At 36.6% G+C, this 27,957-nt stretch overlaps 1 long non-coding RNA gene across 3 annotated transcripts; it reads right to left on the minus strand.

The window, feature by feature from the left end:
- Positions 1-3,059: 3,059 nt before the first annotated feature.
- On the minus strand, positions 3,060-27,957 carry LOC149797798 (uncharacterized). Of its 3 annotated transcripts, XR_016421555.1 has the most exons (9): positions 27,568-27,957; positions 26,937-27,058; positions 22,935-23,049; positions 6,072-6,198; positions 5,644-5,733; positions 4,581-4,777; positions 3,922-4,079; positions 3,619-3,725; positions 3,060-3,170 (listed from the first exon to the last, which is right to left on the minus strand). It is a non-coding gene; the product is annotated as an uncharacterized LOC149797798 (long non-coding RNA). The 3 variants fall into 3 exon arrangements; XR_016421556.1 differs by lacking the exon at positions 22,935-23,049; XR_016421557.1 differs by lacking the exons at positions 3,060-3,170; positions 3,619-3,725; positions 3,922-4,079; ... (1 more) ...; positions 5,644-5,733; positions 6,072-6,198 and adding an exon at positions 20,615-20,698.

A 27,957-nucleotide genomic window follows, 5' to 3' on the forward strand; every position in this document is an offset into this window, starting at 1 on the left:
GCCATCTAGGAGAAGTAGCAAGGAAAGGGTTTTCCAGATGCCCATTAAAACAGCCATATTGGAGGTTAGATTGGCACTATTTTCATTTACGTCCAACTAGACATAAGGAGTCTTTCACTGACATGACGATTCATTCAGGAGAAGTAGTTATAACAAGATTTTCAGGATGGTCACATTGGTGGCCTTATAGGATGTCTGTACAGCACCATAATTCTCATTCAGGACCTGCTAGACATCAACATAAATATTTTGTACACATGTTGACACGCTGACACAATTATCCATTCAGAAGTAGCGATAAAAAGTTTCTTAATATGGCCACTGTGGCAACCACATTGTATGTGCGAGTGGCACCATCTTGTTTTTTCTTCCAGATATTTTCGCACAAATATCATATTTAAAGATAACATGAATTCATACAAGATCTTGTTGGTTTATTTCATAACAGATTTTTCCCCCATATTAACATAATCTTTTGAGAACATTTATACATTATAGTTCTAGAAATTTTTCATGCTGTCAGAAACTATTAAAATCACAGCAGAAAGTGTTATATCTTTATTCAGCACTGAAAAATATTTATGAACTCTTAAAGTTTTTTCCCCTATATTAACTTAATTTAATGAAGATTTTCAGACTATAACCTTTCCATTGGATTTATTTTTTCAAACATGGCGTAAAAAGTATGTTATAGTAACCAATTTTTACATTGCCTTCACCATCGCAGAAATCTCTATTATCAATTTCCTAGTAAAGAAAAGCCAAGAAAATAAATGGACAGTTAATATTCACTTCAGGATCACAGACCTGAGGCAAATATGTCATTGTTAAATCAAACATTTTTATTGTGTTATCTTTGACCTAAATATATATGTACTTGCTGTTACTCTAAACGAAGGCTGGTGACCCAATTGATAACATAAGGATTTCAAAACAAGTGTGAGGAAATGAGAAACATGGCCAAAGAAAATGCATACCAAGGTTCTACTTTGTATTTATTATGTACTTCTAACCAGCAGGGACAGGGGTAAACAAACCTCGTAAAATGCCGATCTGAGCCTTGTATCCACCAGACGGGTTGGGGTGAACTGACCTTTTGAGGGTTTTAAGGATCAGTCTTTAAAATTAAGGCCTTAAAAATGTTGAGATCTTATATTAAAAATGACAATTTGAGCCTTGCAGATTCATGTCCACAGGTGCCCAAATAAAAAGGGGGGGGGATGCAAGGGGCAAGCTTGTTGATGTGTGATAAAAAAACTGACTTATCATTGGTGTGCTGACAGGTGATGTGTAATTAAATCACTGTTGTAATATTAATAATAAGTGAGTCTGCACTATGGAATTTCATACACCTAAACTAGCTCAACAACTAGAGGCAATTAAGAAATATATCCACGTTCGTGATTCTGTCAAATGGCAGATACAACAGCATCAGGAAGCTCAAGTGGCATTTACAGAAGGTAAAGAGCAGTTATACTTGTTATCTTTTTAGGGATGTGTTTGGATTTTGCCTTCAAGCTGGAGCAGTCAATGGATATATAATATATCGCCATGGTCGGAATTTACCCCAAGCTGGAGTAATCGATGGGTAAAGTCTTATCCAAAGTCGGGGTTTTATTCAAGCTTCAGGTGCAAGTTTTTGTGCATGTCATGCCCTTGCATAAAACACAGTTACACGTTTTTTTATATAGATATTTTTCAGTTGTAGACAGGAATAGTAAGTATTTGCGAGTGTTTGAAATGAATGGGTTCATTATGAATCGAGTGGCACTACATTTCAAAAGCAAAATTGGACTGAAATGCAAGAACTGTAGTACGGAATTAGTGTCGGTTCTGGATCGTAGAATGGAATTGTGTGTGTGTGATTGGATTTTTAACGTACCTTGAATAATTTTTCAGTCATATTGCTACGATGTCTGCAGTGTGGCAGTTTATAGTGATGTATAGCACTGGGGCATCATGCTGCAAACATGTATGCTGCAAACATGTAGTATGATGTTGCACCCAGTCACATTATCCTGACACCAGGCCGATCAGTCCTAACACTAACCTCTTAATGCTGAGCGTCTAGCGAGGCAGCTGTTAATACCATTTTTGGTATGACTTGGCCGGGGTTTGAACCCATGACCTCCCGCTTCTGAGGCGGATGCTCTAACCACTAGGACATCGGAGCGGTCAGAATGGAATTGTAACAATTACAATGGAAGCAATTTGTATTATGCTTGTTGGGGCATTCCTCACTGATGGCTGTCAGTGACATCATCATGGGAATGTGTAACAGCCACATTTTGTAAGAACAAGGTGTAGTTGGTGAACAATACAGACACTTTTCTGCCATTTCCACTGGCTTCAGATCATATGATCTTCCCTCATTTTCCTCCATTTCCATGTATTTGGCCATGAAAGCAATGAAGACCTAGAGAGATTTAATAAAATTTGTAATTGAACTTGCTTTCATAATAGTCTGTGGGAGGGGTCCTCTTCCAGGCTGTCGGTGTCATCATCATGGAGAGGTGTAACAGAGCTAACAGTTACATGTTGAAATAACATTGCCATAAGATTGTGGCAACGTCATATAACGTTGTGGCAATGTGATTTGGTGAACTTGCTGGAATGCTGTATAATGTTATTAAAAAAAAGACTTCCTACAACATACTCACAACATATAAAACCTATATGCAAATCTGATGAAAGCTGCTTGTGTTTCTGAAACACATATTCCATACTAGTGGCAAGAATGTCCAAATCTACATTACAAAAATGAAAACATTACCATCCATCTAGCAGTTGCAAATGTATGAAATCCTCTTGTTGGGTAGTTTTACTAACAGGCTTTACAGCAGGGCCTTCCATTAGATTTAAATGTGGCAGGTAAGTTGACAAAGTAGGGTGAGGGGTTGGGAAGACCTACCCCAATGGGGATAATTCATTTTTTTTTTAAAGTAGCATGGTGTAAGGTAAAAGTAGATGGGCTGATAAGGAATCCACTGAATTTACAGACTAAAGGTTCAGACATTTGTTTTTAAGAGAAAAATGAAAGAAGGAAACAATACAACAGATATTTTAATATGACTTTAATGTTTATTTTCTAGATTTAATTAAGATTATGAATCAGAATCAGTCTCCAACTCCACTGTAAAGTTTATCTATTACTTCTTCTGCTCAGACACCTGCAAATTAAAACAAAATTGTAATGCTTAAATAAAGTTATATCATCTCAGCACTACTTATATATGCAGAAGTCATGTTAATCAGCATTATAAAAATGTATGAAATTTTCTTCACTGCACTTGTGCTTCCCTTAATATCGTTAAGCCAAGATAAAAGATAACTTTGCACTTGTCATTTCTGGCGAGTGGATAGTGCAATCAATTTGCGCAAAGATGAATTTATTTCGTCCAAATATTTCATGTGAATAAAAATTCCAAATGGAGGCACTTGTCCAATCAGACAAGATGTATGTATATTGTAGTTAGCTGTACTCTAGCTCTGATAGTCCTGGGCAATAGGATAAGCTGATTTTGTTATCAGTTTAGAAATGCATCCGCTTTGCAAATACTATGCTTTAAAAGACGAAATTGAATCCAATATTGATGAAATAAGAGTCATTTGGATTACCTTGTTTTTTATCATTCTGCGTTGGTTGGGTGCATATCTGAGGGTCTCTGATATGGCCTCTTCCATTCCATTTGCCTTTGCTTTGCCATTATTTTTCAAGCAGGCTTCTGCAAGAGTAATACAATGTTTTAAAATAAGTTTCACAACAAAGGATGCATTGCATTTTTCTAAATGCCAGCAATAATCAATGGAATATTTTTAAAACATGTACTTTGAAATGTGGTCTCAAGTTACTTTATCAATTCATTTAAAAATCTCTGGCAAGTCACATGAAAAACACAATTTAAATCAAGCCATACTTACTTATCAAAACCTGACATATCACAAGCTCTTGAAATGCTTTTTTCCCTTTACGTCCCTTTGGACTATACTCTGGCCAGTCTTTTTGTTCCAAGCTTTTTCATCATCCTGCAGACACTATCCCCAGTTGTAAATCTGCCAAGGGAGCTCAAGTAGCATATCTGAAAATAATAATAATAATAATAATATTACTATTTTTTGATTTTGATATTATTATTAGTAGTAGTATTTCATGATCGATATGACAAAATATGCTTGTATATGGTTATTTTTTGCCATGGTTTTGCAAGCAAATTTATTTTCTCTAACTTGAAAAAAATTTGATAACATTAACTATGCAACACAATGTACTAACAGCAATTATAAACCAAATTAACCACCGTGAATCTATTAACTTCATAAGTGACATTCACTCAAGGATTGAATTAAAATAGCCACATAATATGTAATAGTGTATGTAGTAAAATACCTGTTACATGTTCATCTCTAAACATGTTTTGGCCTACATCCATAAGACAAAACAGCTGACCACTACATGTTCACCCCACCCCCAAAAATAGTTATACAGGCGCCGCAGAACTTGCATAATGCATATTGAGGTTCACAACAGCAAATAAAGGTTATAACAGTTTTTTTAAATAGAAAATAAGGCCCCAATTTACCATCTTCTTGGAGAGTTTGGGATTCTCCTCCAACCTCTGGCAAAGGCCCTCTAGTTCCTCCACTGAATCACATGGCATTGCAAGAATTTCTTCTCTATATTCTGTGTCTGGGCCTTGTGTATGAACTTGGAGGGCCAGCTGCTCCAACAAATTCTCAACATTTGTGTCCAGTTTCATAAGTACATTGAACTGGAAATCTGTAAGAGATTTGTGATGAAATTAGTTTTGAAAGATCAAGATCATTATTATAAACTCCTTATAAAGATCTGTACAGTGAACATGGGTTTAACAATGAAAAATATTTATGGAATGAAATACATGGTTTTTGTACAGTTTATTTGAAAATAAATAAAACTTTTCCCTATAATCCTTTATGTTTTTATTCCCTGGATATGTTGTTTCACGGCTGGTGTATGTAAAGTCTGCATTCAATGTAGATGGTTTAGGCGTCTGACTTACAGAAAACAATGGTACTGTATACATAAGAAAGGAAAATAAAAAAAAACAATGGAATGATGAACAGTCAACACATCAATGAAAAACAATTCATTGTTTATTTGCACAAATAAGTCTTGAACAGTATGTTTTATGACCTATAATTTAATTAATTAACATCTCACAATGTTCTGAAATAACAGTATCTAAGCTACAAGAGCTTGTGCTTTCATGTCATAATCTTCCATTTTCCAAACAAATTTTGATGTTGACTCAATGTATATGACCTTAGCATTGAACACTAACATTCAAAATGTCTACAAGATGACAAAACTATTATCAACTGAAGTGAAAACAAACCAATGAGTTTTACGTGCATTGAACATAAGCATTTTTAAATGCTACAAAATGTGTTTTTAATGTACTGCCACAAATTACCCAACATTTTGTCAAATATAAAACAGTTCTACTACCTTAGATGAGAATTAAATTCATGAATACAGTGTATAATTGACTTACTCGTACTTAGTGAGCTGTAAATGAAATAAGAGATTATATAAAAGTCAACACCTGTAGTATTTGTTTCATTATTCTATAATGTACATTTTTTTCCATCCTCAATACTTACTACTTGCAAAGGAACTGGCAGAGAGAAATCTTTATATTCTCCACTCCAGAGTGGATGGGGATGGTGATGGTGTTGTCCTTCTGGATGCAGCTAAATGTATAAAAATAATCACTAGTCCTTAATTGCAGTAAAAAAGAAACAAAGAAATCAGACTGGATTGTTTGGCATGTAAACAAAATGCATACTGGTTGCAATGACCACTGTATATAAGGCAGTGATACAATATATCACAAAATGCATTCTTTTTTAACAAAACATCTAATCTCATATATACAGCATCATGAGTAAGTAAGTACTCTTAAACACATCTTATTAAACAGACAGAAAAATGATGAAATTTATACATACTTTTGATAAGGAATTTCCAATTGTGGCATGGTATAAAAGCAATTGATAAAAAGAGACCAGATAAACTAAATAGAACATACCAGCAGGATAAGAGGAGATCTTGGAGTCTGCAAAATACTCTCCATTTCAGGAGGTTTTGGATGAGATGGCTGACCAGAAAGGTTTCCACTTGAGATTTTCATCTTTTTTTCAGTTCTTCATTTTCATCTGAAATATCAATGAGAACTTGTAAATACTGTATGAGTCCTTGAATACACTGACTCCTTGTGACATACAGGGTTTGCAGAACAATCGCTAGCAATATTCACCACTTTTAAATCCAGCTGGTGAATTTTCACCATGAAATGCATCTGAATGCAGTGAATAATCCTGGATCAAAGACAAAATAATGTACAGAAATGTGCAATAAATTAGTCAAGCTCCAGACAAAACAAAGATATGATTTATCTCTGATTCATAATGACTTTTCTTGTGCTACACATTTTACCAATACAAATTACATTGAATTTTGCAAATTAAATGGTACAATTAAGATATGTATGTCAAAAGATTACTAATCTTCAGCTTTCCAATTAATGCTAAACACAAGTATCAAGTCATGTATTTATTATCTCACCACCAATAAATGCATTCTTAAGTAATCATCCTAGAGTGCACCAAAGTCATGTGAACTTGATCCAATTCCAACATTACTGCTGCTTCAGTGCTTAGATCCAGTATTGCCTTCACTAACTGATGTTATTAATACCTCTCTCTCTCATCAGCATAATTTCCATCATTTTTCAAAACTCCCATTGTAAAACCTCTGCTGAAGAAACTAACACTACACCATAACGATTTAAAGAACTACTGCCCGGTTTCTAATCTCCAATTCATAAAATAAATCTGAGAAAAGGTTGTTCGATCCCAGCTTGTATCTTGTCTGAATTCAAACAGTCTTTTTAGCAATGTACAATCTGCATATCGCCCTTGCCACAAGACACAAATTGTGTCTGCAAATAGATTACACTCCAGCCCAGCTGATCTATGTTGTGGTATTCCACAGGGGTCTGTTCTTGGACCTGTTCTCTACATTCTATACACTCAGCTGCTCTCAAGTGTCATAGATCATCATCCAGTGTCTCACCAATTGTACACTGATGACACCCAAATATACAAATCTATCCACCCAAATGAAGTTGATGCTACCATCCAAGGTGTAGAGATGTGCATTTCTGATGTGAAATCATGGATGACTTGTAAAAAGCTGCAGATGAATGATGATAAAACTGATGCCATTCTGATCACAACACAAAGACTTTCTCATTCACATCCTTTACCTCACACAATAAATATCAGCAACATCAATATTAAATTCACACAATCAGTACAAAACCTAGGTGTTACTCTGGACAGTACTCTCACATTGCACCAACATGTCATGAACATATGCAAGGCTGCATATCTTGAGCTGAGACGCATCAGCTCCATTCTCAGATATCTTTCAGTTGATGCCACTAAAACACTTGTGTGTTCATTACTACTTTCAAGACTGGACTATGGAAACTCAATTCTGTCTGGTTCATCTTAATATCTACTGCAGAGACTTCAAAAAGTTCAAAACATAGCTGCTTGGATCATACTTAGAGTACCACAATCAGAGCACACCTCCCCACTGCTCTGTACCCAACACTGGCTATCCATTCGATCCAGAATCAAACACAAAATTTGTTCTCTGTGCTACGTTTCACTGACAGACTCTAGTCCAACATACCTATCCGACCTCACCTATGTGTACACACCAGCAAGATACTTACGCTCCTCTTCCGACAATCATATACTCATAATTCTCACTATGAAAACAAAGTCATATGGACAGCATTCTTTTGCATACCAGGGCCCAGCAACATGGAATGAATTGCCCACTGAATTTAGACACAAAGACTCAGTGATCCCATTCAAGAGTGCTGTCAAAACTACTTATTCTGACTGCAAAAACAAACTTAAAGACTTAATAATGTTAACTACCTTAAATATTCTCAGCATGTTTTTTATGTTTTCTAATTTAATGGTGTTTGTTTTTGTAATCATATCATTATGTATGTTTTTATGTTGTCGAATGTTGCAAAGCGCTTAGAACTTCTAAAGATTAGGCGCTATACAAAGTCCTCATTATTATTATTATTATATTTAGCTTGGATGAATATTTTTAAAATCAGTGGCCATAACTAAAACAATGGGATTTTGTTTTCTGATCATAAAAGTATGTTGGACACCATCCATGATGTACGATGCTGTCTGACATTTCTATGCACCTAAGGTTTCCATCTCAAATATTAAAGCAAAATGCATACCCAATTTGACAGATTGACGAAAATAAAATAAAGCAATGCTTACCATTTGAAACGAGGTAACTGTCACTAGAATATTCTATTCAAAATGATATTAATTTTGGACACAGGGGATACCACCCCCATGTTTTCCTGACTCGTGATATGTCGGCCTATTCTGTGCACAGCTTTGAAAAGATGTAATGTTTATCCATCGAGCTATAGAAATGAAATACATTTACTGTAGACTGTTTCTGTCTGCAGTTAAGTTGAGTAATTAGGTCAGGTTTATAGCTAGTTTACAAAATTCAATGTAGAATGCCAATAAATGACAAGATACATTTTTGCTAACTAAAGTGATCTTGAAAAAAGATTAGTAAAGTTTAACATTTTATAAAAAATAAGCTATTATGTGGAAGAGAAACAACAATGAAATAGGATGCAATGTGTTTACATCTTGTTGATGGGGGAAAATTACTAAAGAATTTAGAAACAGACTATACGCTGGGGAATTTTTTGAGAATTTATGTTCTGGCGACAAGTTTACATATTGGGTAGCAGATGATTTTGCATGTGCGAGACAACTTCTTGCAAAATTGGAAACTTGTATTAAAATGCAGTATTGTTTTAAGGTATACATTACCATATTTTATATAATGTATTGTATGATTCTAAAAGATGCATAGTTAATCGGAATTTCTGGGTTACAGTTTCAAGAAGGTCATGAAGTGGGTCTACATGTTGACTAATAAATTACTATTTGAACCCCTAGGTGATATTTCAATTCTAAATTAAAACTAATAATACTTAATGTATAACCAAAAATGTGACAACCTGGTGGAGAGGCAAAAATGGATATAAAAAACTTCCATATAGCCTCAGCAAATTTAAACTGAATAAATAGGGAAAAAATAATTCAACTAAACAAGAAGACAAATTATGATATGATTTTCATACAAGAAACACATAATAAGTTGACTAAAGAACTAATAACTTTATGTGAGGAAAAATTAAATGGGGTTATAATTGTGAATGATTATAAGGAGATGTAAGGGGAGGGGTAGCTATTTTTATCAAGAATAAAATGGGAGTAACTTGGGAGCAAAAAAACAAGGGAAACTTTTTTGCAGGAAGATTGATACATATTGTGATAGAGGACACTCATTTTATAAATGTATAAATACCTGCTAATAAAAACAAAAAGCAACAATTCATTGAAAACCTGTTTAAATATGTAGAAACAATTTCAATGCCCCCCCCCCCAATCTGTGTTGATATTGATGGAAATATTGTGGATCTGATGTGCAATCTTACTGCATGCAAATCTTTCCAGAAAGCACCTATGTACTGTTTAGCACCGGTATTTGGTAACAGCCATATCTAGCGCAAAATTCAAAATGGTCATAGGACAGAAGGTTGAGTAGCTACAATGTCATAGCCTCAATGTCTCCACGAAGTAGGGGTAGTAATATTTGTGCTAGGGTTGTGCTATTCCATGTCGATTTACAAGTAACCAAACAGGATTTGATTTGGAAATATTTTTCGCAAAAAGATCTCTTCTGCCAATGGTAGCTCAATGGCTGGGAGAAATACTGGCAAGTCAGATGTGTATAAAATGTACAGCAAATATGTGCTGATAAAATTGTCAAAAATTTTTGCAGGTTTTAATTAAAGGGCTATATCAGCCTTGAAAGTGCCAGAAATTATCATTATAGATGTGGCTTGAGTCTACATGTTTTCAGTTAACAAAAACAGAGTATCAAAGCTAGTAACTGGCATCCTTGATAATTTGACTAATAACTATTTTTAATTAACCATTTCAGATTTATAAATATATACTCAATAGTAGTGAAGTGGGATGATATAGCGTCAATGGGACTTACCATTAAAAACCACCCTGGGATGATATAGCGTCAATGGGAAATTTAACATTACCGAAACCCCTGGGACGATATAGCGTCAAGGGGAATTTAACATGGGAATATGGGACTGTTTAGCGTCAAGGGGAATTGAACAGGGTGGGACTGTATAGCGTCAAGGGGAATTTAACATAGGTAAAAAAAAAAAAAAAAAAAATCTTGGGCCTGTTGAGCATCAAGGGGAAATGGAACAGGTTCAGGACCCTATTTTAATAAGGTCAAGACCTGATGGGTCTGTGGAAATGGAACAGGCGAAAATTGAAACAGGGAGGGGTCTCTATTTTTTATTTTTTTTTAAACAAAAAAAAAAAAAAAAGGGGTAGGCAATGAAAGTCAAGATCTTTTCGAGACCTATGAGTGGCCCTGAAAAGGGCTTTTGGGTTTCTTCTTCTTCTAACTCTTCCACTTCTTCAACCATCTTCTAACTTTTACCAATATTCCTCTCATCTTCTTCTTTATTTCTGACTCAGGCATCCAGTCAGGATGACCTATCGCTCGGAATTTCTCCTGTATTCTTATCCAGTTATTGCTGAGTTTCTCAAAGCTTTCTTTTCTCTTTCTATTTTCTTCTTCTTTTCTTTCCTTAGACCACCTTTCTTTGATGTTCTTTACCTCTTCCGTCAGCACTTTCCTCATTACTTCTTCTGTTTTTGTCAACTGGTCGAACCCCCATTTTACGTATCGCCACTCCATCCAATACAATACTTTTTCTAGGAAGCACCCGACTTGGATGACATGGTCCAGTGCTTCCTTCAAACTTCCCACTCTGACATAAGGTGGGTCAGTAAATCCTCTTGACTTGTTGACTTCTTCTTCTATCATCCCTGCGATGAGATCTCCGGCAACCTTTAGTCCTTTGACTTGAATAGTTAACAAGTCTTGCCTATTTCCATCACTCCATTCCTTTTCTATTCTTCCTACAACATGTTCAACATCCATTATCCAAAAATAGATATCTCTTAATAGATTGAATAATTTTGTCACCTCCATCTTCTTTGTTTATTCCGTAGAATGGTCTGAACGATTGTTGTTGTTGTTTAGTTGAATTATAGTGGCGTGCGCTTCGCATTGAGCATGTACCACTGGTTTATGATGCCACAGGCACCTAATTGATTACTCCTTGGAGGAAGGAATGGAGCCACTTCCTCCAGGCATTTCTGTGTTCACAGAACACTAATTGATTGGGCCGTCAGGTCAAGGTACTTTTGTGTACACATCGATCTGATTGTAAGGCCTATGTTTTGTTTGAGTGGGATTGGACCCAGCACACACTCTGTCATTCATTTGCATTGATTAGCGACTAGTGGGATTGGACCCGATCTAGTCCGTATTTTTAATTTACGATGCGTGCACTGCACGTATGTGTTTTGATGTCTGTCCGTCACAAAGGGCGAAAGTGGTCAGGCTCGGGCGGAGTTGTCTTGCCACAGGTTAGCAGGGTTTTTCCGATCCAGGGTATTTTTGTTCTAAATTTCCGTCTTTGGAATTTTTAATCATAAAAACTCTGTGCTGTTTTTAAGAGAGATAGAGTCTACTGAGGTCGATGTTAGCTTTTAGGTGACAGCATTTGTCGATTGGTTTTGCAGCCTTGTGCTGCTGGCCCTGGATGGAGTTGGTGTTTTTTCCATCTTACTGAGTAATTGTTTTTGGGTCCTAATTATCTAGTTGTAAATTTTGGTTGCAGCCTTGTGCTGCTGGCCCTGATAGTCACTGGGTTTTTTTGACTTTATACAAGTAATTTTTGGGGTGGTATTCTATATATTTGTTATATTTGCAGCATTGTGCCACCGGGCCTGATAGTCGTTGGGTTTTTTTGACTACCTTATATGTGTAAGTTTAGGGTCTTAATACGGGGGATCCCTGATGGTCTATTCTTGCGACCACCTTATACGTTCTATTTTGGGACTATATGGTTATATCTAGTTTTTGTCTTAGCTGTTCACCTATGTAGAAGATAGACTTTTGGAGCTGTTAGTTAGGGTGTTAGGTGAGTATTAAGTTAGGAGAAGTGGAGAAGGTTTGTTTTGTTTTTCCCACCACCCACCCCCTGTATATTTCTTCCTGGTATTTGAACTAGGTGTTTTTTAATTTAATGATATTTGTTTGTAGAATTTTATCAGTCAGTGGGCTAGTTTTGATAAAATGAGTTTTTCTATTGTTCAGAATTTGGTACTTGTTTTGTGAGTGTATTTATTTTGTAACACTTTTGGCTAGATTCGGATTAGATTCCCTCGTCGATCACACTCGCCTCTCATAAATGGAGAGTTCAGGGAGACCGAATCCTTGTCTTCACCATTGGTCAAAATTTGATATATATATATTTTATGTAAGTATTTATTAGTGTAATTTAGACAACTTCATTGCTTAGCCGTTTTGGATTAGATTCTCTCGTCGATCACACGGTCTGAACGACGAATACTGTGGGTTCTTATAGTTAAAGCGCGGACGCGAAGGAAAACATCCCCCTAAGACTAAAATCTTATATTACCTAGATCATCACTTAAAATGTACAATTCACAATCTTCTCCTAGAGCAAAAGTAATCCACATAGTGAGTAATTTCAGACCACTGCCATTCAGGGTAACGTTCAAGAATCTCATTGAACTCTTTTGATGTAAACAGTCTAAAGCGATATAATAGTATGAATGCACCCTTGACCCAGAGAAATCTAACACACTGGTTGACTTTTTTCACTTATCTCTTGTGAATTTCTCAGAATAAAAGTTCTACAGTTACCCATTGAGATTTCACTCTGGCAAGTCCCTGCCAAACTTCCTTGTAAATCTTCTCTTGCAGTTCTTTAGGTAATGATTCAATATCGTTTTTGAAATGAAGTTTAAATACTGGTCTCGGTGATGTCCAACATTTGACTCCTAACCAATCTGGTTTCTTCTTCAACGACATGGTAAGTTGCTTCAATGTCTCGGTCCCACTAAGGGTAAGTAATGACAATTCGGTGACCAACGAGTATGTTCTACATAGGCCAAATCTTGTGGTTCCCAGTGGTGAAGTGACACACCGCAACTGAAGCACTTGACTTTATCCCCTTCGTCCAAGTAGAAAAATCCGGCTCTGGCTAATTCTTCGGGGATCGGTCCTCCCAGATACTTAGGCCATTTTCCTTTGAACGATTGACGACGATTTTCAAAGTCACAGTATTCCGACAAACACACAGGGAACGAATATTCATCTTTCATAGGTTCGTTTCGATGAGGGTTGGGTGACATGGACAGGAGTTTGCTCAGGGCTGGATGACATCCGTAGGGGGGTAGACGTGAAGGTGAACATCCACATTTAAAACGAAACCCAGTAAAGTGTCCAAGAGGACGAGCGGCATCGCTTTCGCATCCCTCAGGTTTGACACGCACAGCATCACTTTACATGATAGGGGTAGTGAGAACAAAGTTCTCATGATGCTTTATGGCATCGCTAAGGTCACAGCGTACAGCATCGTTCCCATCGCAAGGCTCACAATCGCATTCCACTTCAGAAGCCCCAAACTTGAATTGTGCCTTTCTGAACTTGTTTTGTGTTTCTCTGAAAGTATTCATCTTGTTCGCTTGCTCTTGGTAGTCACAATGAACTATTTATCTTGACCATAGTCCCTTTTTATACTAGTCGCAATGCAGTCTCAAGCTTGTACATCGTTCCTTTTTTATATCTAGTTTTGGAAGGTACCGTCTCTAAGGTACCATCATAATTGTACCATAGTGTAATGAGTGGAAAGGAAATAGAAAGGTAAGGGCAGTGCAAAGACCATAGAGTATGTTCAGAACAGCTGAACCTTTATAGATACATAGATCCATTCGTAACTTCAGTCCACAAGCGAAACACTTCGTATCCCAATCCTGACTCAGGTCCCAAGTAGACAAATCCTGTTCTAGCTAAAACATGCGAAGAAGGTAATCCTTCCCTATCCGTAGGCCATTTTTGAAACGTGTCCAATCGATGGGCACAATCACAATAGTCAGGTAAGAAGACTGGAAAAGGGTAGGGTTTGAACTTGGAGTTCTCATCAGGTTTCTCACTTGATTCTTGCTGTGGCGAAGTCATGCTTCTGGTGAGTGGCTATCCACTTACAACCAATGTTTTATACCGACATGTCCATATGGCAATGTAAAGTGATTGGGAAGCTGCACTCGCTTCTGATACACGATTTGACAGACTTTTTCCAAGGGTCAACTGACGATGTGGTGAGGGGGTAAACATACAATCTTGTTCGGTTGATAGGTGGTCACTTTAAAGTGTTCATCTTCTCTAGACTGCAAAGCTTCTTTCAATACGCCAAAGTTCACCACTCGACTGGTACGATAATTCAGAGTCAATCCTTTCACTTTACACTTCATGTGCACTTCTCCTTGTTTGTCCCAGTATTCGTTGCAGTAATTTTTAAGACCGCCACTGACGAAACTTAGAATCTTGTCGTCAGAATGCTCGTCTGTCCAGGCTCCTAAACGGTCTCCTTCGATGTTAGGGTGCTGTTGACTCGGGTGATCAATGTAGATGCAACTGTCCATGTCAAAGTACAGGACGCGTTCCCCTAACAGTTCTAAAGCTTCGTACAGTTTTAAGCAAGCATGAGCTGTCACGTAAGCCGCAATGATGACATTTCCAAAAGGGTCGGCTACTACAAAGTCCAGATCTTCTTCGTAATTGACTAAGATCAAATCTTCGCGAACGACATCCACGTGGTTGATGAATTTAGTTTTGTCGTAAATCATCTGGAAGTAGCAGGAAGGTTCTGTCAAATATTCCGTCTTGGGTAAACACGGTCGTTGTGCCATTTTACCCCACAAGTAATTTAACATCACTTTGGCAAACGATCGCCTGCCTTCGTTTTTCTCGATGTGATCTAAAGTAATGCCTTCTTGTGCCCAGTATTTCTCTTTGAATGTCTTTTGGTCTTCGGGAGTGTGACACCAGGACGGATAACCACTGGCTTCTTGCTTTAGTTTCAAAAAGGCATTCACGTAGTCTGCCAAAATGCCTTTCTGAGTGGGGTCACCCTTGTGGTATTGTTCTGTCTTGGGAAAGTGACAAATTTCGTACACTTCTAACAGTTGGTATCCCATGTCCAGAGCTTTGAACAATTCTACACTGACCCACGTCCCCGTCAAGGCCCATTCTTCCTGGGTGTGCTGACAAGGCTGGTCTTGGTTGCACGTTTCAGCACAAGTACGGCACAAAGGAAACATCAGTTTGTCTTGACAATGGTGAGGTAGAACGGGATGGTACAAGTCAGTGGGAGCCAAAACTTCGATGTGTTCCGTCAACAATTGTGTGTGCCCTGCAGGAAAGCGACAATATTTGCACACGTAGGGATACAGTGAACACACGTCCAAGTATTTGATTTCTTCTCTTTTCTCTTCGTCGGCTTGGTACAGCAAACTGGTGGCATTGGACCTTCCTCCGTACAAACTATCCCTCGGGTTCAGGGGGTCCATGAACTGGTAACTTTCCACGAGGCGTTTACACTCGGGATCGGTTTTCAAACGGTGATCATACTCGTGTTCCCACATTTCCACCACTTAGTATCCTTCCTGTTCTAACTTTAGGCGTCGCTGACATGTGGCCTGGTACAAGTCTTCCATGGTTCATTGTAAAAACTGATTTTTAGTGCCATGGTCAGGGTAACAGACGGGGCATCCGTGAAATAAGCAACCTTTAAACTCGTACACAATCTTGGGGTTTTCTAAGTCCCAACCATCGACCGAATGCATTCTGATGGTCTTTTCGCCCCCTCCGTTGCGGGCATGCTGAATCCATTTGTCTTCCTTGTCGCACAAGTAATGTAACCAGCGTAGGGCTTTGACCGAGAGTTGACGTTTGACATAGTTGGTCATTTGAGGACTGATGACAGCCACGGTGTTTTCAGGCATGAATCGTTGCCGGTACACTAAGGAACACGCTTTGGCAATGGCGCAAGCTTCTTTGAAAGGATCGACCCCTCCGTGTTCCATGAACAGTTCTCGAAATTTTCCACAGCAATGCCGCAACGACAATACTTTAGCATTTCTTCTTGAAAGTCGAAAGGGTCAGAGGCATGAGCCTGGTACCAAGCGTAGAAAGCTTCTCGTTGTTCAGTATGCATGTTGTCAGGGTCGTAATAGTGAGCCTCAGGCAAATGGGGTAGAATGGCGTGTTGATTGGCTTCCGTATTGAAAAAGTGTGGAAAGTACCCTTTAGCCATTTCTGTTATTCCAAACGTTTTAGGCATTCGACTCAAAGGCATGGCTAAGTAACTTATCGAATCTTTAAACTGTACTTGTCCCACTTGCATGAAAATGATTTTGGCTCCGTTCAAAGTGACTTTAGGACGTTCGGTGCCATGTTCCGTATAGTATCTGTGAAGAAACTGTCCATCGTATCCGGAGAAATTGTGAGCCATCACCGTGGCATGACGATGACAATCTCCGTAACGTTCGATGTCCTCTTGGCTCCACGTCTTGTCGATGGGGTCTAAGACCCATCAAGTGAAATCGGCTAGATTTTTTCACGTCCTCCAGGAATCTTGCTGCAGTGAGGGCAATGACTGAAAATAGGTTCTTGAATGCACTTCTCGCACGCTCAATGAGCCACGCAGAAATTAGGAATGTGAATACCGGTCTCTTGCATGCATTCAAAATCGAAAAAGATGAAATTGCCTTTCTTCTTGTGACCGATCTCTTTCTCTGGTTGGGGTTGGTATTTTTGCACGTAGCATTCGTGTTCCAAGTCCACGATGTGGCAGCAAATGTGACATTTTTTCTTTCCTCGACACAGGTGTGCCTTGGCATTATTGGTAAGTATGCCTTGTCCACAGGTAGGGCACAATCTCAGCAGCTGACAAGCACATTTCTTCTGTGAACCTTGCATCTTCAAATGTTGTTGGTAACATGCAGGGTTGACAAACGTGCGCAGACAAGTTGAACAATGCACTCGTTCTTGTCCTTCGCTCAGACAGGGTGGAGAGGCCAAACATGCTGAGCATTTTGATCCACATCTCGGTGATGAACCCTTCTGCTTTCTCTATCGGTACTTCGGACTTGAAATCTTTAAACTTCACTGTGTATTTGTAAGCCGTAGTTCTAAATTTTCTAGAGGGACGCTTTTCCGTCTCTTGAATGGAATAGTACTTTTCAGGGTTGACTAAAGGTGGTGAAGTTTGTTTAGAGGGTTTGGATTCTGGTTCACTCATGTCCTCTTCAAAATCATTGGCATGAATTTGTGCCAAGACTTCAGCCCTGGTACGAGGCGATAAAGCACGTTTCTGCCTCTTACTTTCTTCTTCTTTCTTCTCAAATGAATTGGATCGTTTCATCTTGATAGCAAAAAGTCAAATGACTAAAGTTTAAACACCATGGACTAATTTATAGTCATAGCAGACCAGCGTATGTAAAAGGGTATGTGTCTTGTCCTTTCACTATTCATTTCACTCTCAAACCGAGCACAACGTTGGAAGAGACTACCCAGATCGAACGTTTCATCAGAGCTTTGCGAGGGGTCATCCAAAAATTCTCTTCAGACCAGCCGAGGGATTACTCTCCTTCCTTTCAAGATAAAAGTCAAGATACTTGCTATATCTGTCAGAAGAAAGGGCATTGGTCTTCAGAGTGTCCAGACTGTCAAAAAAGAAAAAAGGGGCTAGAAAAGACAAAAGTCAAGATACCTGTTATTATTGTCAAGAAAAAGGACAGTGGTCTCCAGATTGCCCAAAAAATAAACAAGAGGAGTCAGAAGAAGAGAGGGATTCTTCAGAGGAAGAAGAGGAAGAAAACAGGTGAAGAAAAAGAAACAGGAGAAGAAAAGAAGAAGGGAAGAAAGTGAGGAGGAATAGGAGGAAAAGACTGTGACGGTGAAGAAATTCAAAAAACAGAGAGAGTGAACAATGAGACTGAAGAAGTTTATGAACTTTTTAAAGTGCTCTGTTGTGAATTGTGAATTGGATTGTAAATATTTATAAAAGAATAAATTAGGTATTAAAAGGTAAGTGTCTTTGGGTTTTGATTTTCAAATAAGAACCTACACTCACACACTCGTACACATGTACTATAGAGGTAAAATGGTTTTTTTTTAGTTTGAATGGATGTTGGCAATTGAAAGTCTATCTCTTTTCGATAGACGTGGGTGGCCCTGAAAAGGGCCTTTTTTGGTGTAGGGGTGAGTTTAAGCAATCAACTTTAACTGCCTTAAGCCTTTGCCACGGCCACGGCCTACTTCTGGACTGCGTAGTGTTGATGATGATGATTTGGTTGAAATCACTAAGGGTGGCATGGGAGGCTTAGTCACAGGGTTGGAGTGTTTAGCTCAGGAAGGTCATATTCTCTTTGGTCGTAATAAAGAAGTCTGATAACATTTGTTTCAGACTTCTTAACTCCGCTAAAATGTCTAACAGTACCATGACCGTTTGATTTTCACACCCTTGTTTCTTTGCTGCTGCTTCTTCTTCTTCTTGTTTTTTTCTTACCTCTTCTTCTTGCTGCTGTTGCTGTTGGAGAAAAGCTTGTTCCGCTTCCTTTTGCTGTTGTATAAATTTCTCCAATTCTTCTTTCTGTCTCTGTCTAAATTTCTCCACGTGCGGTAATGAAGGAGAAGGTGACGAAGGTTCCAGAACAAATTCTTGCGAGGTAAGAAAATCCACAAAATCCCAATTCACCTCTTCTGAAAGTAAGTCCGGGTTCCCTTGGGTAGTCTCCACAGCTGGTGCACCCCAATTTATCGTTTTCTGAGTTTCCGTCATGTTGAAAAACTGTCGCATGAATTGACTGTGCACAGGTGCTAGCAAATCTATATAGACCACGTGACGTCACAGACTGCTCCCTTCGGATTGGATGTGGGCTGACTGAATTTTGTAACGCGTGTTTGGATTGGTCAATGAACTCAATCCGTTTCAATCCTTCCTCTCCCTATAAATAAGTGGTTCACTGCATTCCTTCACCTGTTCTCGGCATCTCAACATGTGGACCAACGTTCAATCTTCTACGCTTGTGTCTTCGATGATGTTCAGGACGGACATACCGATGTACGTCCGATCCAAGTGGACAGTTGTCCATAGGACAGATACCAGCCTATGGATACGTAGGATCTATGTGGAGAGGCAAGGATGTCTCAAAAGAGTTTTAGTCTATGGTCCTGCAGTCAGGCGAAGCCTAAGGAGAAGAAGAAATCACAGATGCCCTTTATGTTAAGGGCATATTAACATAAACCCAAAGGCCCTTTTCAGGGCCACTCATAGGTCTCAAAAAGATCTTGACTTTCACTGCCTACCCTTTTTTAATTTTTTTTTTGTTTTAAAAAAAATAAAAAATAGAGACCCCTCCCTGTTTCAATTTTCGCCTGTTCCATTTCCATAGACCCATCAGGTCGGGACCTTATTAAAATAGGGTCCCGACCCTGCTCCATTTCCCCTTGACGCTCAACAGGCCCAAGATTTTTTTTTTTTTTTTTTTTGCCCCTGTTAAATTCCCCTTGACGCTATACAGTCCCACCCTGTTCAATTCCCCTTGATGCTAAACAGTCCCATATTCCCATGTTAAATTCCCCTTGACGCTATATCATCCCAGGGGTTTCCGCAATGTTAAATTTCCCACTGACGCTATATCGTCCCAGGGTGGTTTTTAATGGTAAGTCCCATTGACGCTATATCGTCCCACATCACTACTCTCAATGTGTTTATACCAATATTAAGTTTCTGTATGTCACTGTGTTTAAGTTTTGATTTTCTCTGTTTTATTTCACTTGATACAAACACATGCTGACTAATCCTGTCATGTGGTGTATCTCGATCATACTGTAAAAGTGCATAGCTTAACACAGGTTTCGAACTCTTGCTATGAGCTGCAGCAGTAAACACGGCATGTACCACGAGAAATCAACTTTTTTTTTCTTGGCTATATAATCATTAGGTATTAATGTGTAAACTATTAAGTTGGTAATTTTTTTAATATAATTATTGTGCAGATTTACTAAATGTACTTTTGCAATACTAAGTCCCATGTTTGTTTAAAGGTTCTAACAAGCTGGGGTTTTTATGCAATATGTCATAAGTATATAAGGTGTTGTGGGATGCATGTATGAAGACAGCTCAGCAGGTTTCTAACTAATACTGCAATTACTATGAGCTTTTTTAAAAGTTATTTATTTTCTTTAAGTTGTTTCTTACTGTTCTGTATATAGTTTAGAAACTTTAAGCAATATTTTGGACTAGTCCGATAACATAAGACACATCACCCAATATTTTTGTTGGGGGGCTGATGGGTCTTACTGCCTAACGAAGGGTGCTGTGTGGGGCGTTTTGATGTCGACTAACAGTGTAATGAAAATCAAATTTTCAGAAATATCACACACAACTGGTAACCAATAACAATGCATTTCTACAAAGTAAAGTTATAATGTTTTTGTCAGACTTTACTTACCCTGATGTCTTTTCTCTAATAAATTCAAATTCTCACAAAAGAACCGGACCTGTTCTCAAGTTTTGTTGGCCCACATTTCAGTTGGCTGGAAAGCAATGAAAGTCAGGAATGCCAAAATCGGGTTAAGCTGAAACATTATTCTTTAAGGAAACAAATAAAAATATGTTTTGCCTATTGGAACTGTAAGCAATGTTTCGTTTCATTCAAGAAACATATCCCCCACATGAACCTGCTTAAACAAACTTTGGCGTACCTCGACTACCGTTGCATTGCAACAAATTCAAATGTATGTCAATGGAACATGAAAATGTGTCCATTTGCTAGTGTCATATTTTCACTCCACCAGGATAAAGACAGCACTGTAAGCATATTAATTACATATAAATTAGTGGAAGAGTTTCGATATAGGCTGCCAAGTGTGTGAGCTATTCCTGAAACTTGGACTACTCATTCCGATGTCAACTGACATTGGAACACATATACATGGCCGTTATTTGGGTAGTAAGACATAGCACTAAAACAAAAACAACATGTGCTATGTCTTACATTGTAGAACTATATTTTGGACTTAAGATTTTATTTAAGCACAAAATATTTATTGATGGAATTTAATGTGCTTTTCTCTATTCTAAATTATATAATTAATATTCATTCCTAACTTATTTTACAAGCAAACTACATATAGTTATATCATTTGTTATAAGAACTTGGCTATATTGTCAAGTGAGTGTTATCTTCACATACCAACACGTTTATTTTGTAAGTACTGATTTTCTGTATTTAAGACTCTAACTCCATACCTGAGAAATTTTTCTTATGCTGCAATACATGATTCAATTTCTTATACAGTATAGGTCCAAAAATGTTCTTAGGGATATAGAATACCCAAGTCATTGTGAGTGTTATCCTTGCTGATTTGATCTTTGCAATACAATTTAATCATTACTTAATCCATGATAGGATTGAGGCTTTTTTAAACTAGTAATTTTTTAAATTACATTATATTTTTTTGTAATGTAACAAATCCAAATCACACACACACACTTAATCAAGCACTTCATACACATAATTCCAATGTCTTCACAAAAAGCTCAAAATGTCAAAGTCACTGTGAGTGTTATCTTCACTGACATAATATTCTAACTTCAAGTCAACAATAACTTATTAATCTAGCAATGCAGAAAAGCATAATTTAATGACATTTTTCTTTCATAATTTACTAGTTGTCTAAGTCTGAGGTGGGCAAACTATTTTTCAATGTAGCCACAGGTGTGGTGAATGAGAAGTGAAAAACATGATACGATGCCACAACTGAGCCAAACTTACATGGCCAATTTGCCACTTGTGGCAATTGGTGACAAGGTTGCCCACCCTGGGTCTAAGTCAGTGTGACCATTGTCATTACCAGCCTGAAACCCAATTTAATGCCATTTGTATAAATTCATTTCAAATAAATATTATGATATAGTTGAAGTGTAAAGTCAAGCAAGTATTCTGTTTGCAGATTTTACATTTTAGATATTACAGTAAAGTCATATTTTCTCTTGTGTAGTAAACTTTATTGCAACTGGTTCCAAAATAGTAAATCTTATTCAGTTTTCATTCACCAGAATAGGTATTAATACAATCCTGAATTAACTGTATGGTACTAAAATATACCCTGATCTTGTGTGAGATTGTAATATACAGAACTATACCTCAAGACAACAATTTATATTATATCAAGACTGTCATGGTTATGAACTCCAACTTTATTCAGGTTTTTTCATAATAAATGATCATCTTGTGTTATGGCTGAAAAGAAATCAAAGTTCATTTTAACTCCATTCTCTCCACATTTGTCAGTTGTTAAGAGACATACTCATCATCAGTGTTATAGTAAAATGTAATCTTATCTGGATCAATCTTGCTGGTGTAATATATGAATGGAGAAAGAATATTATCATCCAGATTAAAATATTTTTTATTCAGACTCTACTGAAAATTTTAGCTGGATATGGGATACGGAGCCTGATGTGTACGAACAAAGCAATGTGTACCATGACCTCTCTAATTTAACATTTTAAACTCCTGCAGAAGAAAGATATTTTTAGATTCATTAAATTGTATTAACAAAAACATTTCTTCAGTATGATTTTCCTTTACTTAGTAGTGACAAAACTCATATTTTAAAGTTGTTGTTCTGTGTTTGGTTTCGCTTTTTATGGTAAAGCAACACAAGTAAGTTATTAAGTGCCAAGGCACTTTAAGTATAGTGCCTTGCCCAAGGATGCACCATGGTAGCTAACCCAGGTTGGTCCGATGGTAGAATTTGAACCTACCTTATTTCACAGGTCCAGAAAGCTAACCACTGAGCAACTACAGCTCCCCATCTTATAGTGGAATGCTGGTATACTTTATGATCAAGAAGGATGGGTTGGGGTATGCATGTTGCATCTGAAAAAAGTGATGGAATTTTTGTTTACATAATATTTTAGTCATACAATATGAATCATTTTCTATAGATTTAAGATGTATCAGATCAAGTTAAGAAAAATTATATATTCTGTTTCCTAGGAATGTACTAAAATTCACTGTTATTGTTTGATTTTTTTGGTAGTAAGCTTACTTGGTATTTTTTTCTTTTTAACTTGAATACCTAATTTGTTAACATCTGGTCCTAAATCTTCATGGTTCTGTCTATAAAGTGACAACTGTTGATACATGTAGGGAAGTTTTTGTTTATATCTTTTGATTTTTGTGGTTCTGGAAGTTGCAGTATTTGTTGTTGTATTATTAACCATTTCAGTAATTTAATGAATGCAGAGTATACTGCTCTATAAATGAAATTTAAGGGAAGATAATGTAAAAGTATGTTTCACTGCAAATATAAATTGTTTAAAATAATAATATATCATTTATCATATGACTATTCAATTGTGGTAACTAGTATTCCATCCAATATATATCTATATATTAAAATATGTCTTTTCATACAGCTGGTGATCATTTAGATACAAGTCCAATTGAACATAATCAAATTATCAGTGCAGTGTTTTTATTAGTAGTAGTATTGCAAGTATAAGTGTTAGTATTAAGATTTCATATACAGGTATGATAAGTGTATCATAATGTTTAAATGATGCTCCTTGTTACAACATAGAATATGTTCATTGAAACAAATGGTTCACTGGTAAATTGGCAGTAAAGGTCTTCACTGAATTATGTTGCACAAACTATTTTACAATAAAACATATATGATGCATCTCAATTATGATGATGTGGAGGAGGAGGATTAATAATAATGCAGTTTAAGTTATCTTCATCACATAAGTTCTAGCAGATGTGTCATTTTTATGTGGCTCATTATCAGTTTGAAACTGGTCAATGATTCCTGGATCTGGACATATCTGGTCCCCTGCTGTTGTGCTGCTATGGTCTTTACAGTTCATTAGGATATCAGTTACACTGGTTTACATTTAGAACCCCATGGGATGGAATGCCCAGTTTGAAACTGAGAGAATGGTTAATTATCTCCTGCAGTTATTATTAGGTTTGATATCAAGGTCTTTCATTAAAAGCTTTTCAACTCATGTTCTGTTCTACCATACAGATAAATAAAGTCAAATTCAAGGCTTTCAGAATTGTCCAGTTTGTTTCATGTGTTGCGGCAGACAGACTGTATATTGCCACTGTACCATATAAATATCAGTGCTTAGTCTACTCTCAGTGGCTGTGGTTTGATTAGTTACAAGTGTCATCACATGTGACTAATTATTAACCAATGTAATGAAACTTATATAATTAGAAGGCTATATTTAAAAACTAAAAAGATCTTAAATGTGTGCTAGAGGGTAGGGTTAGCAGTTATACTCCCAATTATGTTTGTGACGAGCAAAAGCAGCTGCACACATTTGAGCTTTAAGTTTGGTTCTGGTAGGGTCAAAACATGCAGGTACATTTTGATCTTTAAAAATTAACATAATTCCCATGTAATACTTTCCAAACCTAAGTATGCAATTGATTTGATAAAAGTTTTGAGATTACTGTTTAGGCTCTGTTCTTACAATACTAGATATACCTGACTACTCCACAGTGAAATGGCCAACTGTTAAGTTATATAAGCCAGATGAGTAATGTTAGCCATTTGTTTAAGTGTTTTCTCATTAATTTCATTTGTGGCACAGAGTTGCATGCAATATTTCTTTCTAGAATAAATTTAATTTATTTTCTAATTGTGTATTTTATGGTCTCACTGGACAGTTTATCTGGTGAATTTTCACCCGACAATGACCAATTACAGAAAAATGAGAATAATTTTACACTGAAGATACTAACAAAAACAAACTAATGATTTTTGTAGAAAGCATACATGTGAGATTTTGACTGCAATAATCAGGTTAATTCCTGATGCAGCTATTGGTTTCTATACTGAACCATCACTGCCACCGTCTCCTAAATTTTACATTCATTTTTGACAAGAAATAGCTATTTTCAATATTTTTCTGTGACAAGGCAGCTAAAAGAATCAGTATGTGCCTTATGCATGAATAAAGTTCACTAGTACTATAACAAATTAGCATACTTTTCATCACCCCTCAACCGTCTAGATTTTTTTATATTTGCCTCTGTAGCAGACATTTAAAGGTCGGCAGCTCATTTGCAGATCAAGTTACGCATTTGATCTCCAATGCTCATCTAACTGTGACAGGCAGTCACTAACAAGCCAACCTATTTCCATGCCTAACTCAAAGTAAATCTAAACCACATTATAGATTTAGCTTATGTGTGAATTTAGAAATGCTAGGCTTGTGATAATTAGGTTCATGCCTTCTACCTTAAAAATTAGGTGCATGTCAAAATATGAAACTATCCAGTGAGACCTATGATGATAATTTTAATCCCTATGGGATTTGTGACATAAAATACCCAAATGCTTTATGTATTAAAAGGTAACTAATAGGGGCAGGATCTGCAGTGAATCAATGGTATGTATGATAGACTCCTGATAAAAATGTTTGTGTTACAATCCTGTTATCAAGTCAACCAGGTTACCTACTGCAATGTACCCTTGCCTTACTCCAATTCCATCAGTACTCAGTAAACAACTAGTGTTGCTGTACATAACAAAACCAGTCCATATTGATTTTACCTATTTTACTAAATCCTGACAAAAATAATTCTCTAAGTAAAGCATGATTAATATGTGAAGGTCTCGCATGTAATCAAACTCTTCCAAGCTTTTAATGATATGAACCGATTTATCACTGTTTATCAAATTTACATGAAAAACTATTTCTTATTTGTTATCAAATATGTTAGATGTTTTGATCATATAAGCATTTCTGCTACATTAGATCAAATAATCTTTTTGTCAGAAATAGAGCCCTTATACTATTTGCAAGGTCAACCAATCAGATGCAGAATTTGAGTTTAATATGAATGAATATTTTTTTTACAAAATTGCTCCTTTGCTATATCTTGATGAGATAAATCTATTTACCAAGTCTGATAACATTAATGAGAAATAGTTTTAAGAGCAGTAGCAAGAATGGCTAGTGAGATGTAGAACCACCACATTATATGCATAGAATTTGCTTACAGCCTCAGACATACAAGCAAATAATTAAACAAGTCAGATCTAAATTTGATCATAAACACTGTTATGCAAGTCATAAGAAACTCTGCCAATCAGATGCAAGGTCACTTCATTAACATACCTTTATCACACTCATAATAAGCATCACTGTGAAGCTTGACTATATAAGTCCAATGGCCAAGTATGATCAAACTTGAATCAGCAGTAGTGGTTATAACCTCGTGTATTTGTATGCATCTTCACTTCTTCAATCTAGATCTCATTTATATAAGCATGTATTCTAAATTTAGTAAAAACTGCACTATATGTATAAATACTGCATGTGGTGGTAACATGCTCAGTCAGGAGAAAGATCACTTTATTATTATTAATGGTTAACACTCATCAAACATCGAGGACAACTTAATGATTTTAGTCTATATTGTGGAAGTATGGCTTTTAGGCTGGTTAAAAGAACTCAACTAATCTTATACATGATCACCTCATGTATATACTTGGATTTTGCTCATTATTAGATTTATCCAAGATGTTGATTTAAGCCCAAAACCAAGTTTTATATAAACAAATTGATTAGAACTATGGACTCCAAAGTAGCTAATTTCTTACTGTTGAAAGACAGAAGGGATGTGAAATAAATAACACACTCTGGACCATTACATAAACCCACTTAGCCTTTTGACCAGTTGAGATAAAACAGCAACAATAATGTTAATTCAGATTGATAAATTACGTTTTCTCACATTACCTCTAGCCCTTTTCAACATGGATGGTATTTTTCTTCCACATATGTCAGCTCTTAATTAGTGGCCCTTTCCCATCATGAATGTTGAAGGTGAAACTCTCAGAATTAGGCTTTTTAATTTGTATCTGAAAAAGAAAAAAATTATTGGTCTGCATATATCAATGTCACCTTTTCTGTATTAGATTAAAATACCATATGTATATGTGTGTGTGTGTGTGTGTGTTCATTTTAGAATTTAAGCATACTTGTCTCCATGTGTTTATTTTACAATTGATGATGATAACACATAACTGGTTCAATTGATAAAATGTTATTTCTGACTTCTTACAACTGCTCATTATATCTGAATTTACATTCAATGTTTGTTTTAATTAACATATTTGGGATAATGGGCAAATTATTTATTTTGTTGTTTATCATTATATCATTTATCAGTAATTTATCATTCAAATATTTAAAATATAGTACCATTATACTGACTTCATATTCTATATGATATCCCAGCAATACATGTTAAGCAGATAAGTGCAAATAAAAATGTTTAGAATGTAAAAGTTACTCCAAGCTCAAAGAAGATCTGCAAAAGATAAACTCCAACATATTACCAAACAAAAAGCGAAGTTAACGCAGTTACCTTTTTTATGATGTCTCAAACACCAACGGTACTGTACAGCTACGTCTTCTGAGTTTTACCGTCATCGTCTTTCAAACCAGAATTAATTTCTTGAGCTCTTACAAAATGAAGAAAATTTTAAATACAATAATTTAAGCAGCTTCTTTACATGACATAAGATAAATTATGGCACAGTGTTATGTCTTTCAGTACGACGCAACTTCACATTTGGACGGCGTGCTGTGTGGGCATCCCTGACACAGCAACTGACATGAATTCTCTATTAGCAGACAATAATTCGGAATAAATCCTCCGCAAATCTAACATTCTCGATTTTTCATAGTTCCACTTTTTCACTGCTGCATTTGTTTGATCGTACAATCGCTAATGAAGTTCAATGAATCAAGTTCA

Source organism: Sinohyriopsis cumingii, chromosome 6 (genome assembly GCF_028554795.1).
Source record: "Sinohyriopsis cumingii isolate HCF-2022 chromosome 6, ASM2855479v2, whole genome shotgun sequence".
NCBI lineage: Eukaryota > Metazoa > Mollusca > Bivalvia > Unionida > Unionidae > Sinohyriopsis > Sinohyriopsis cumingii.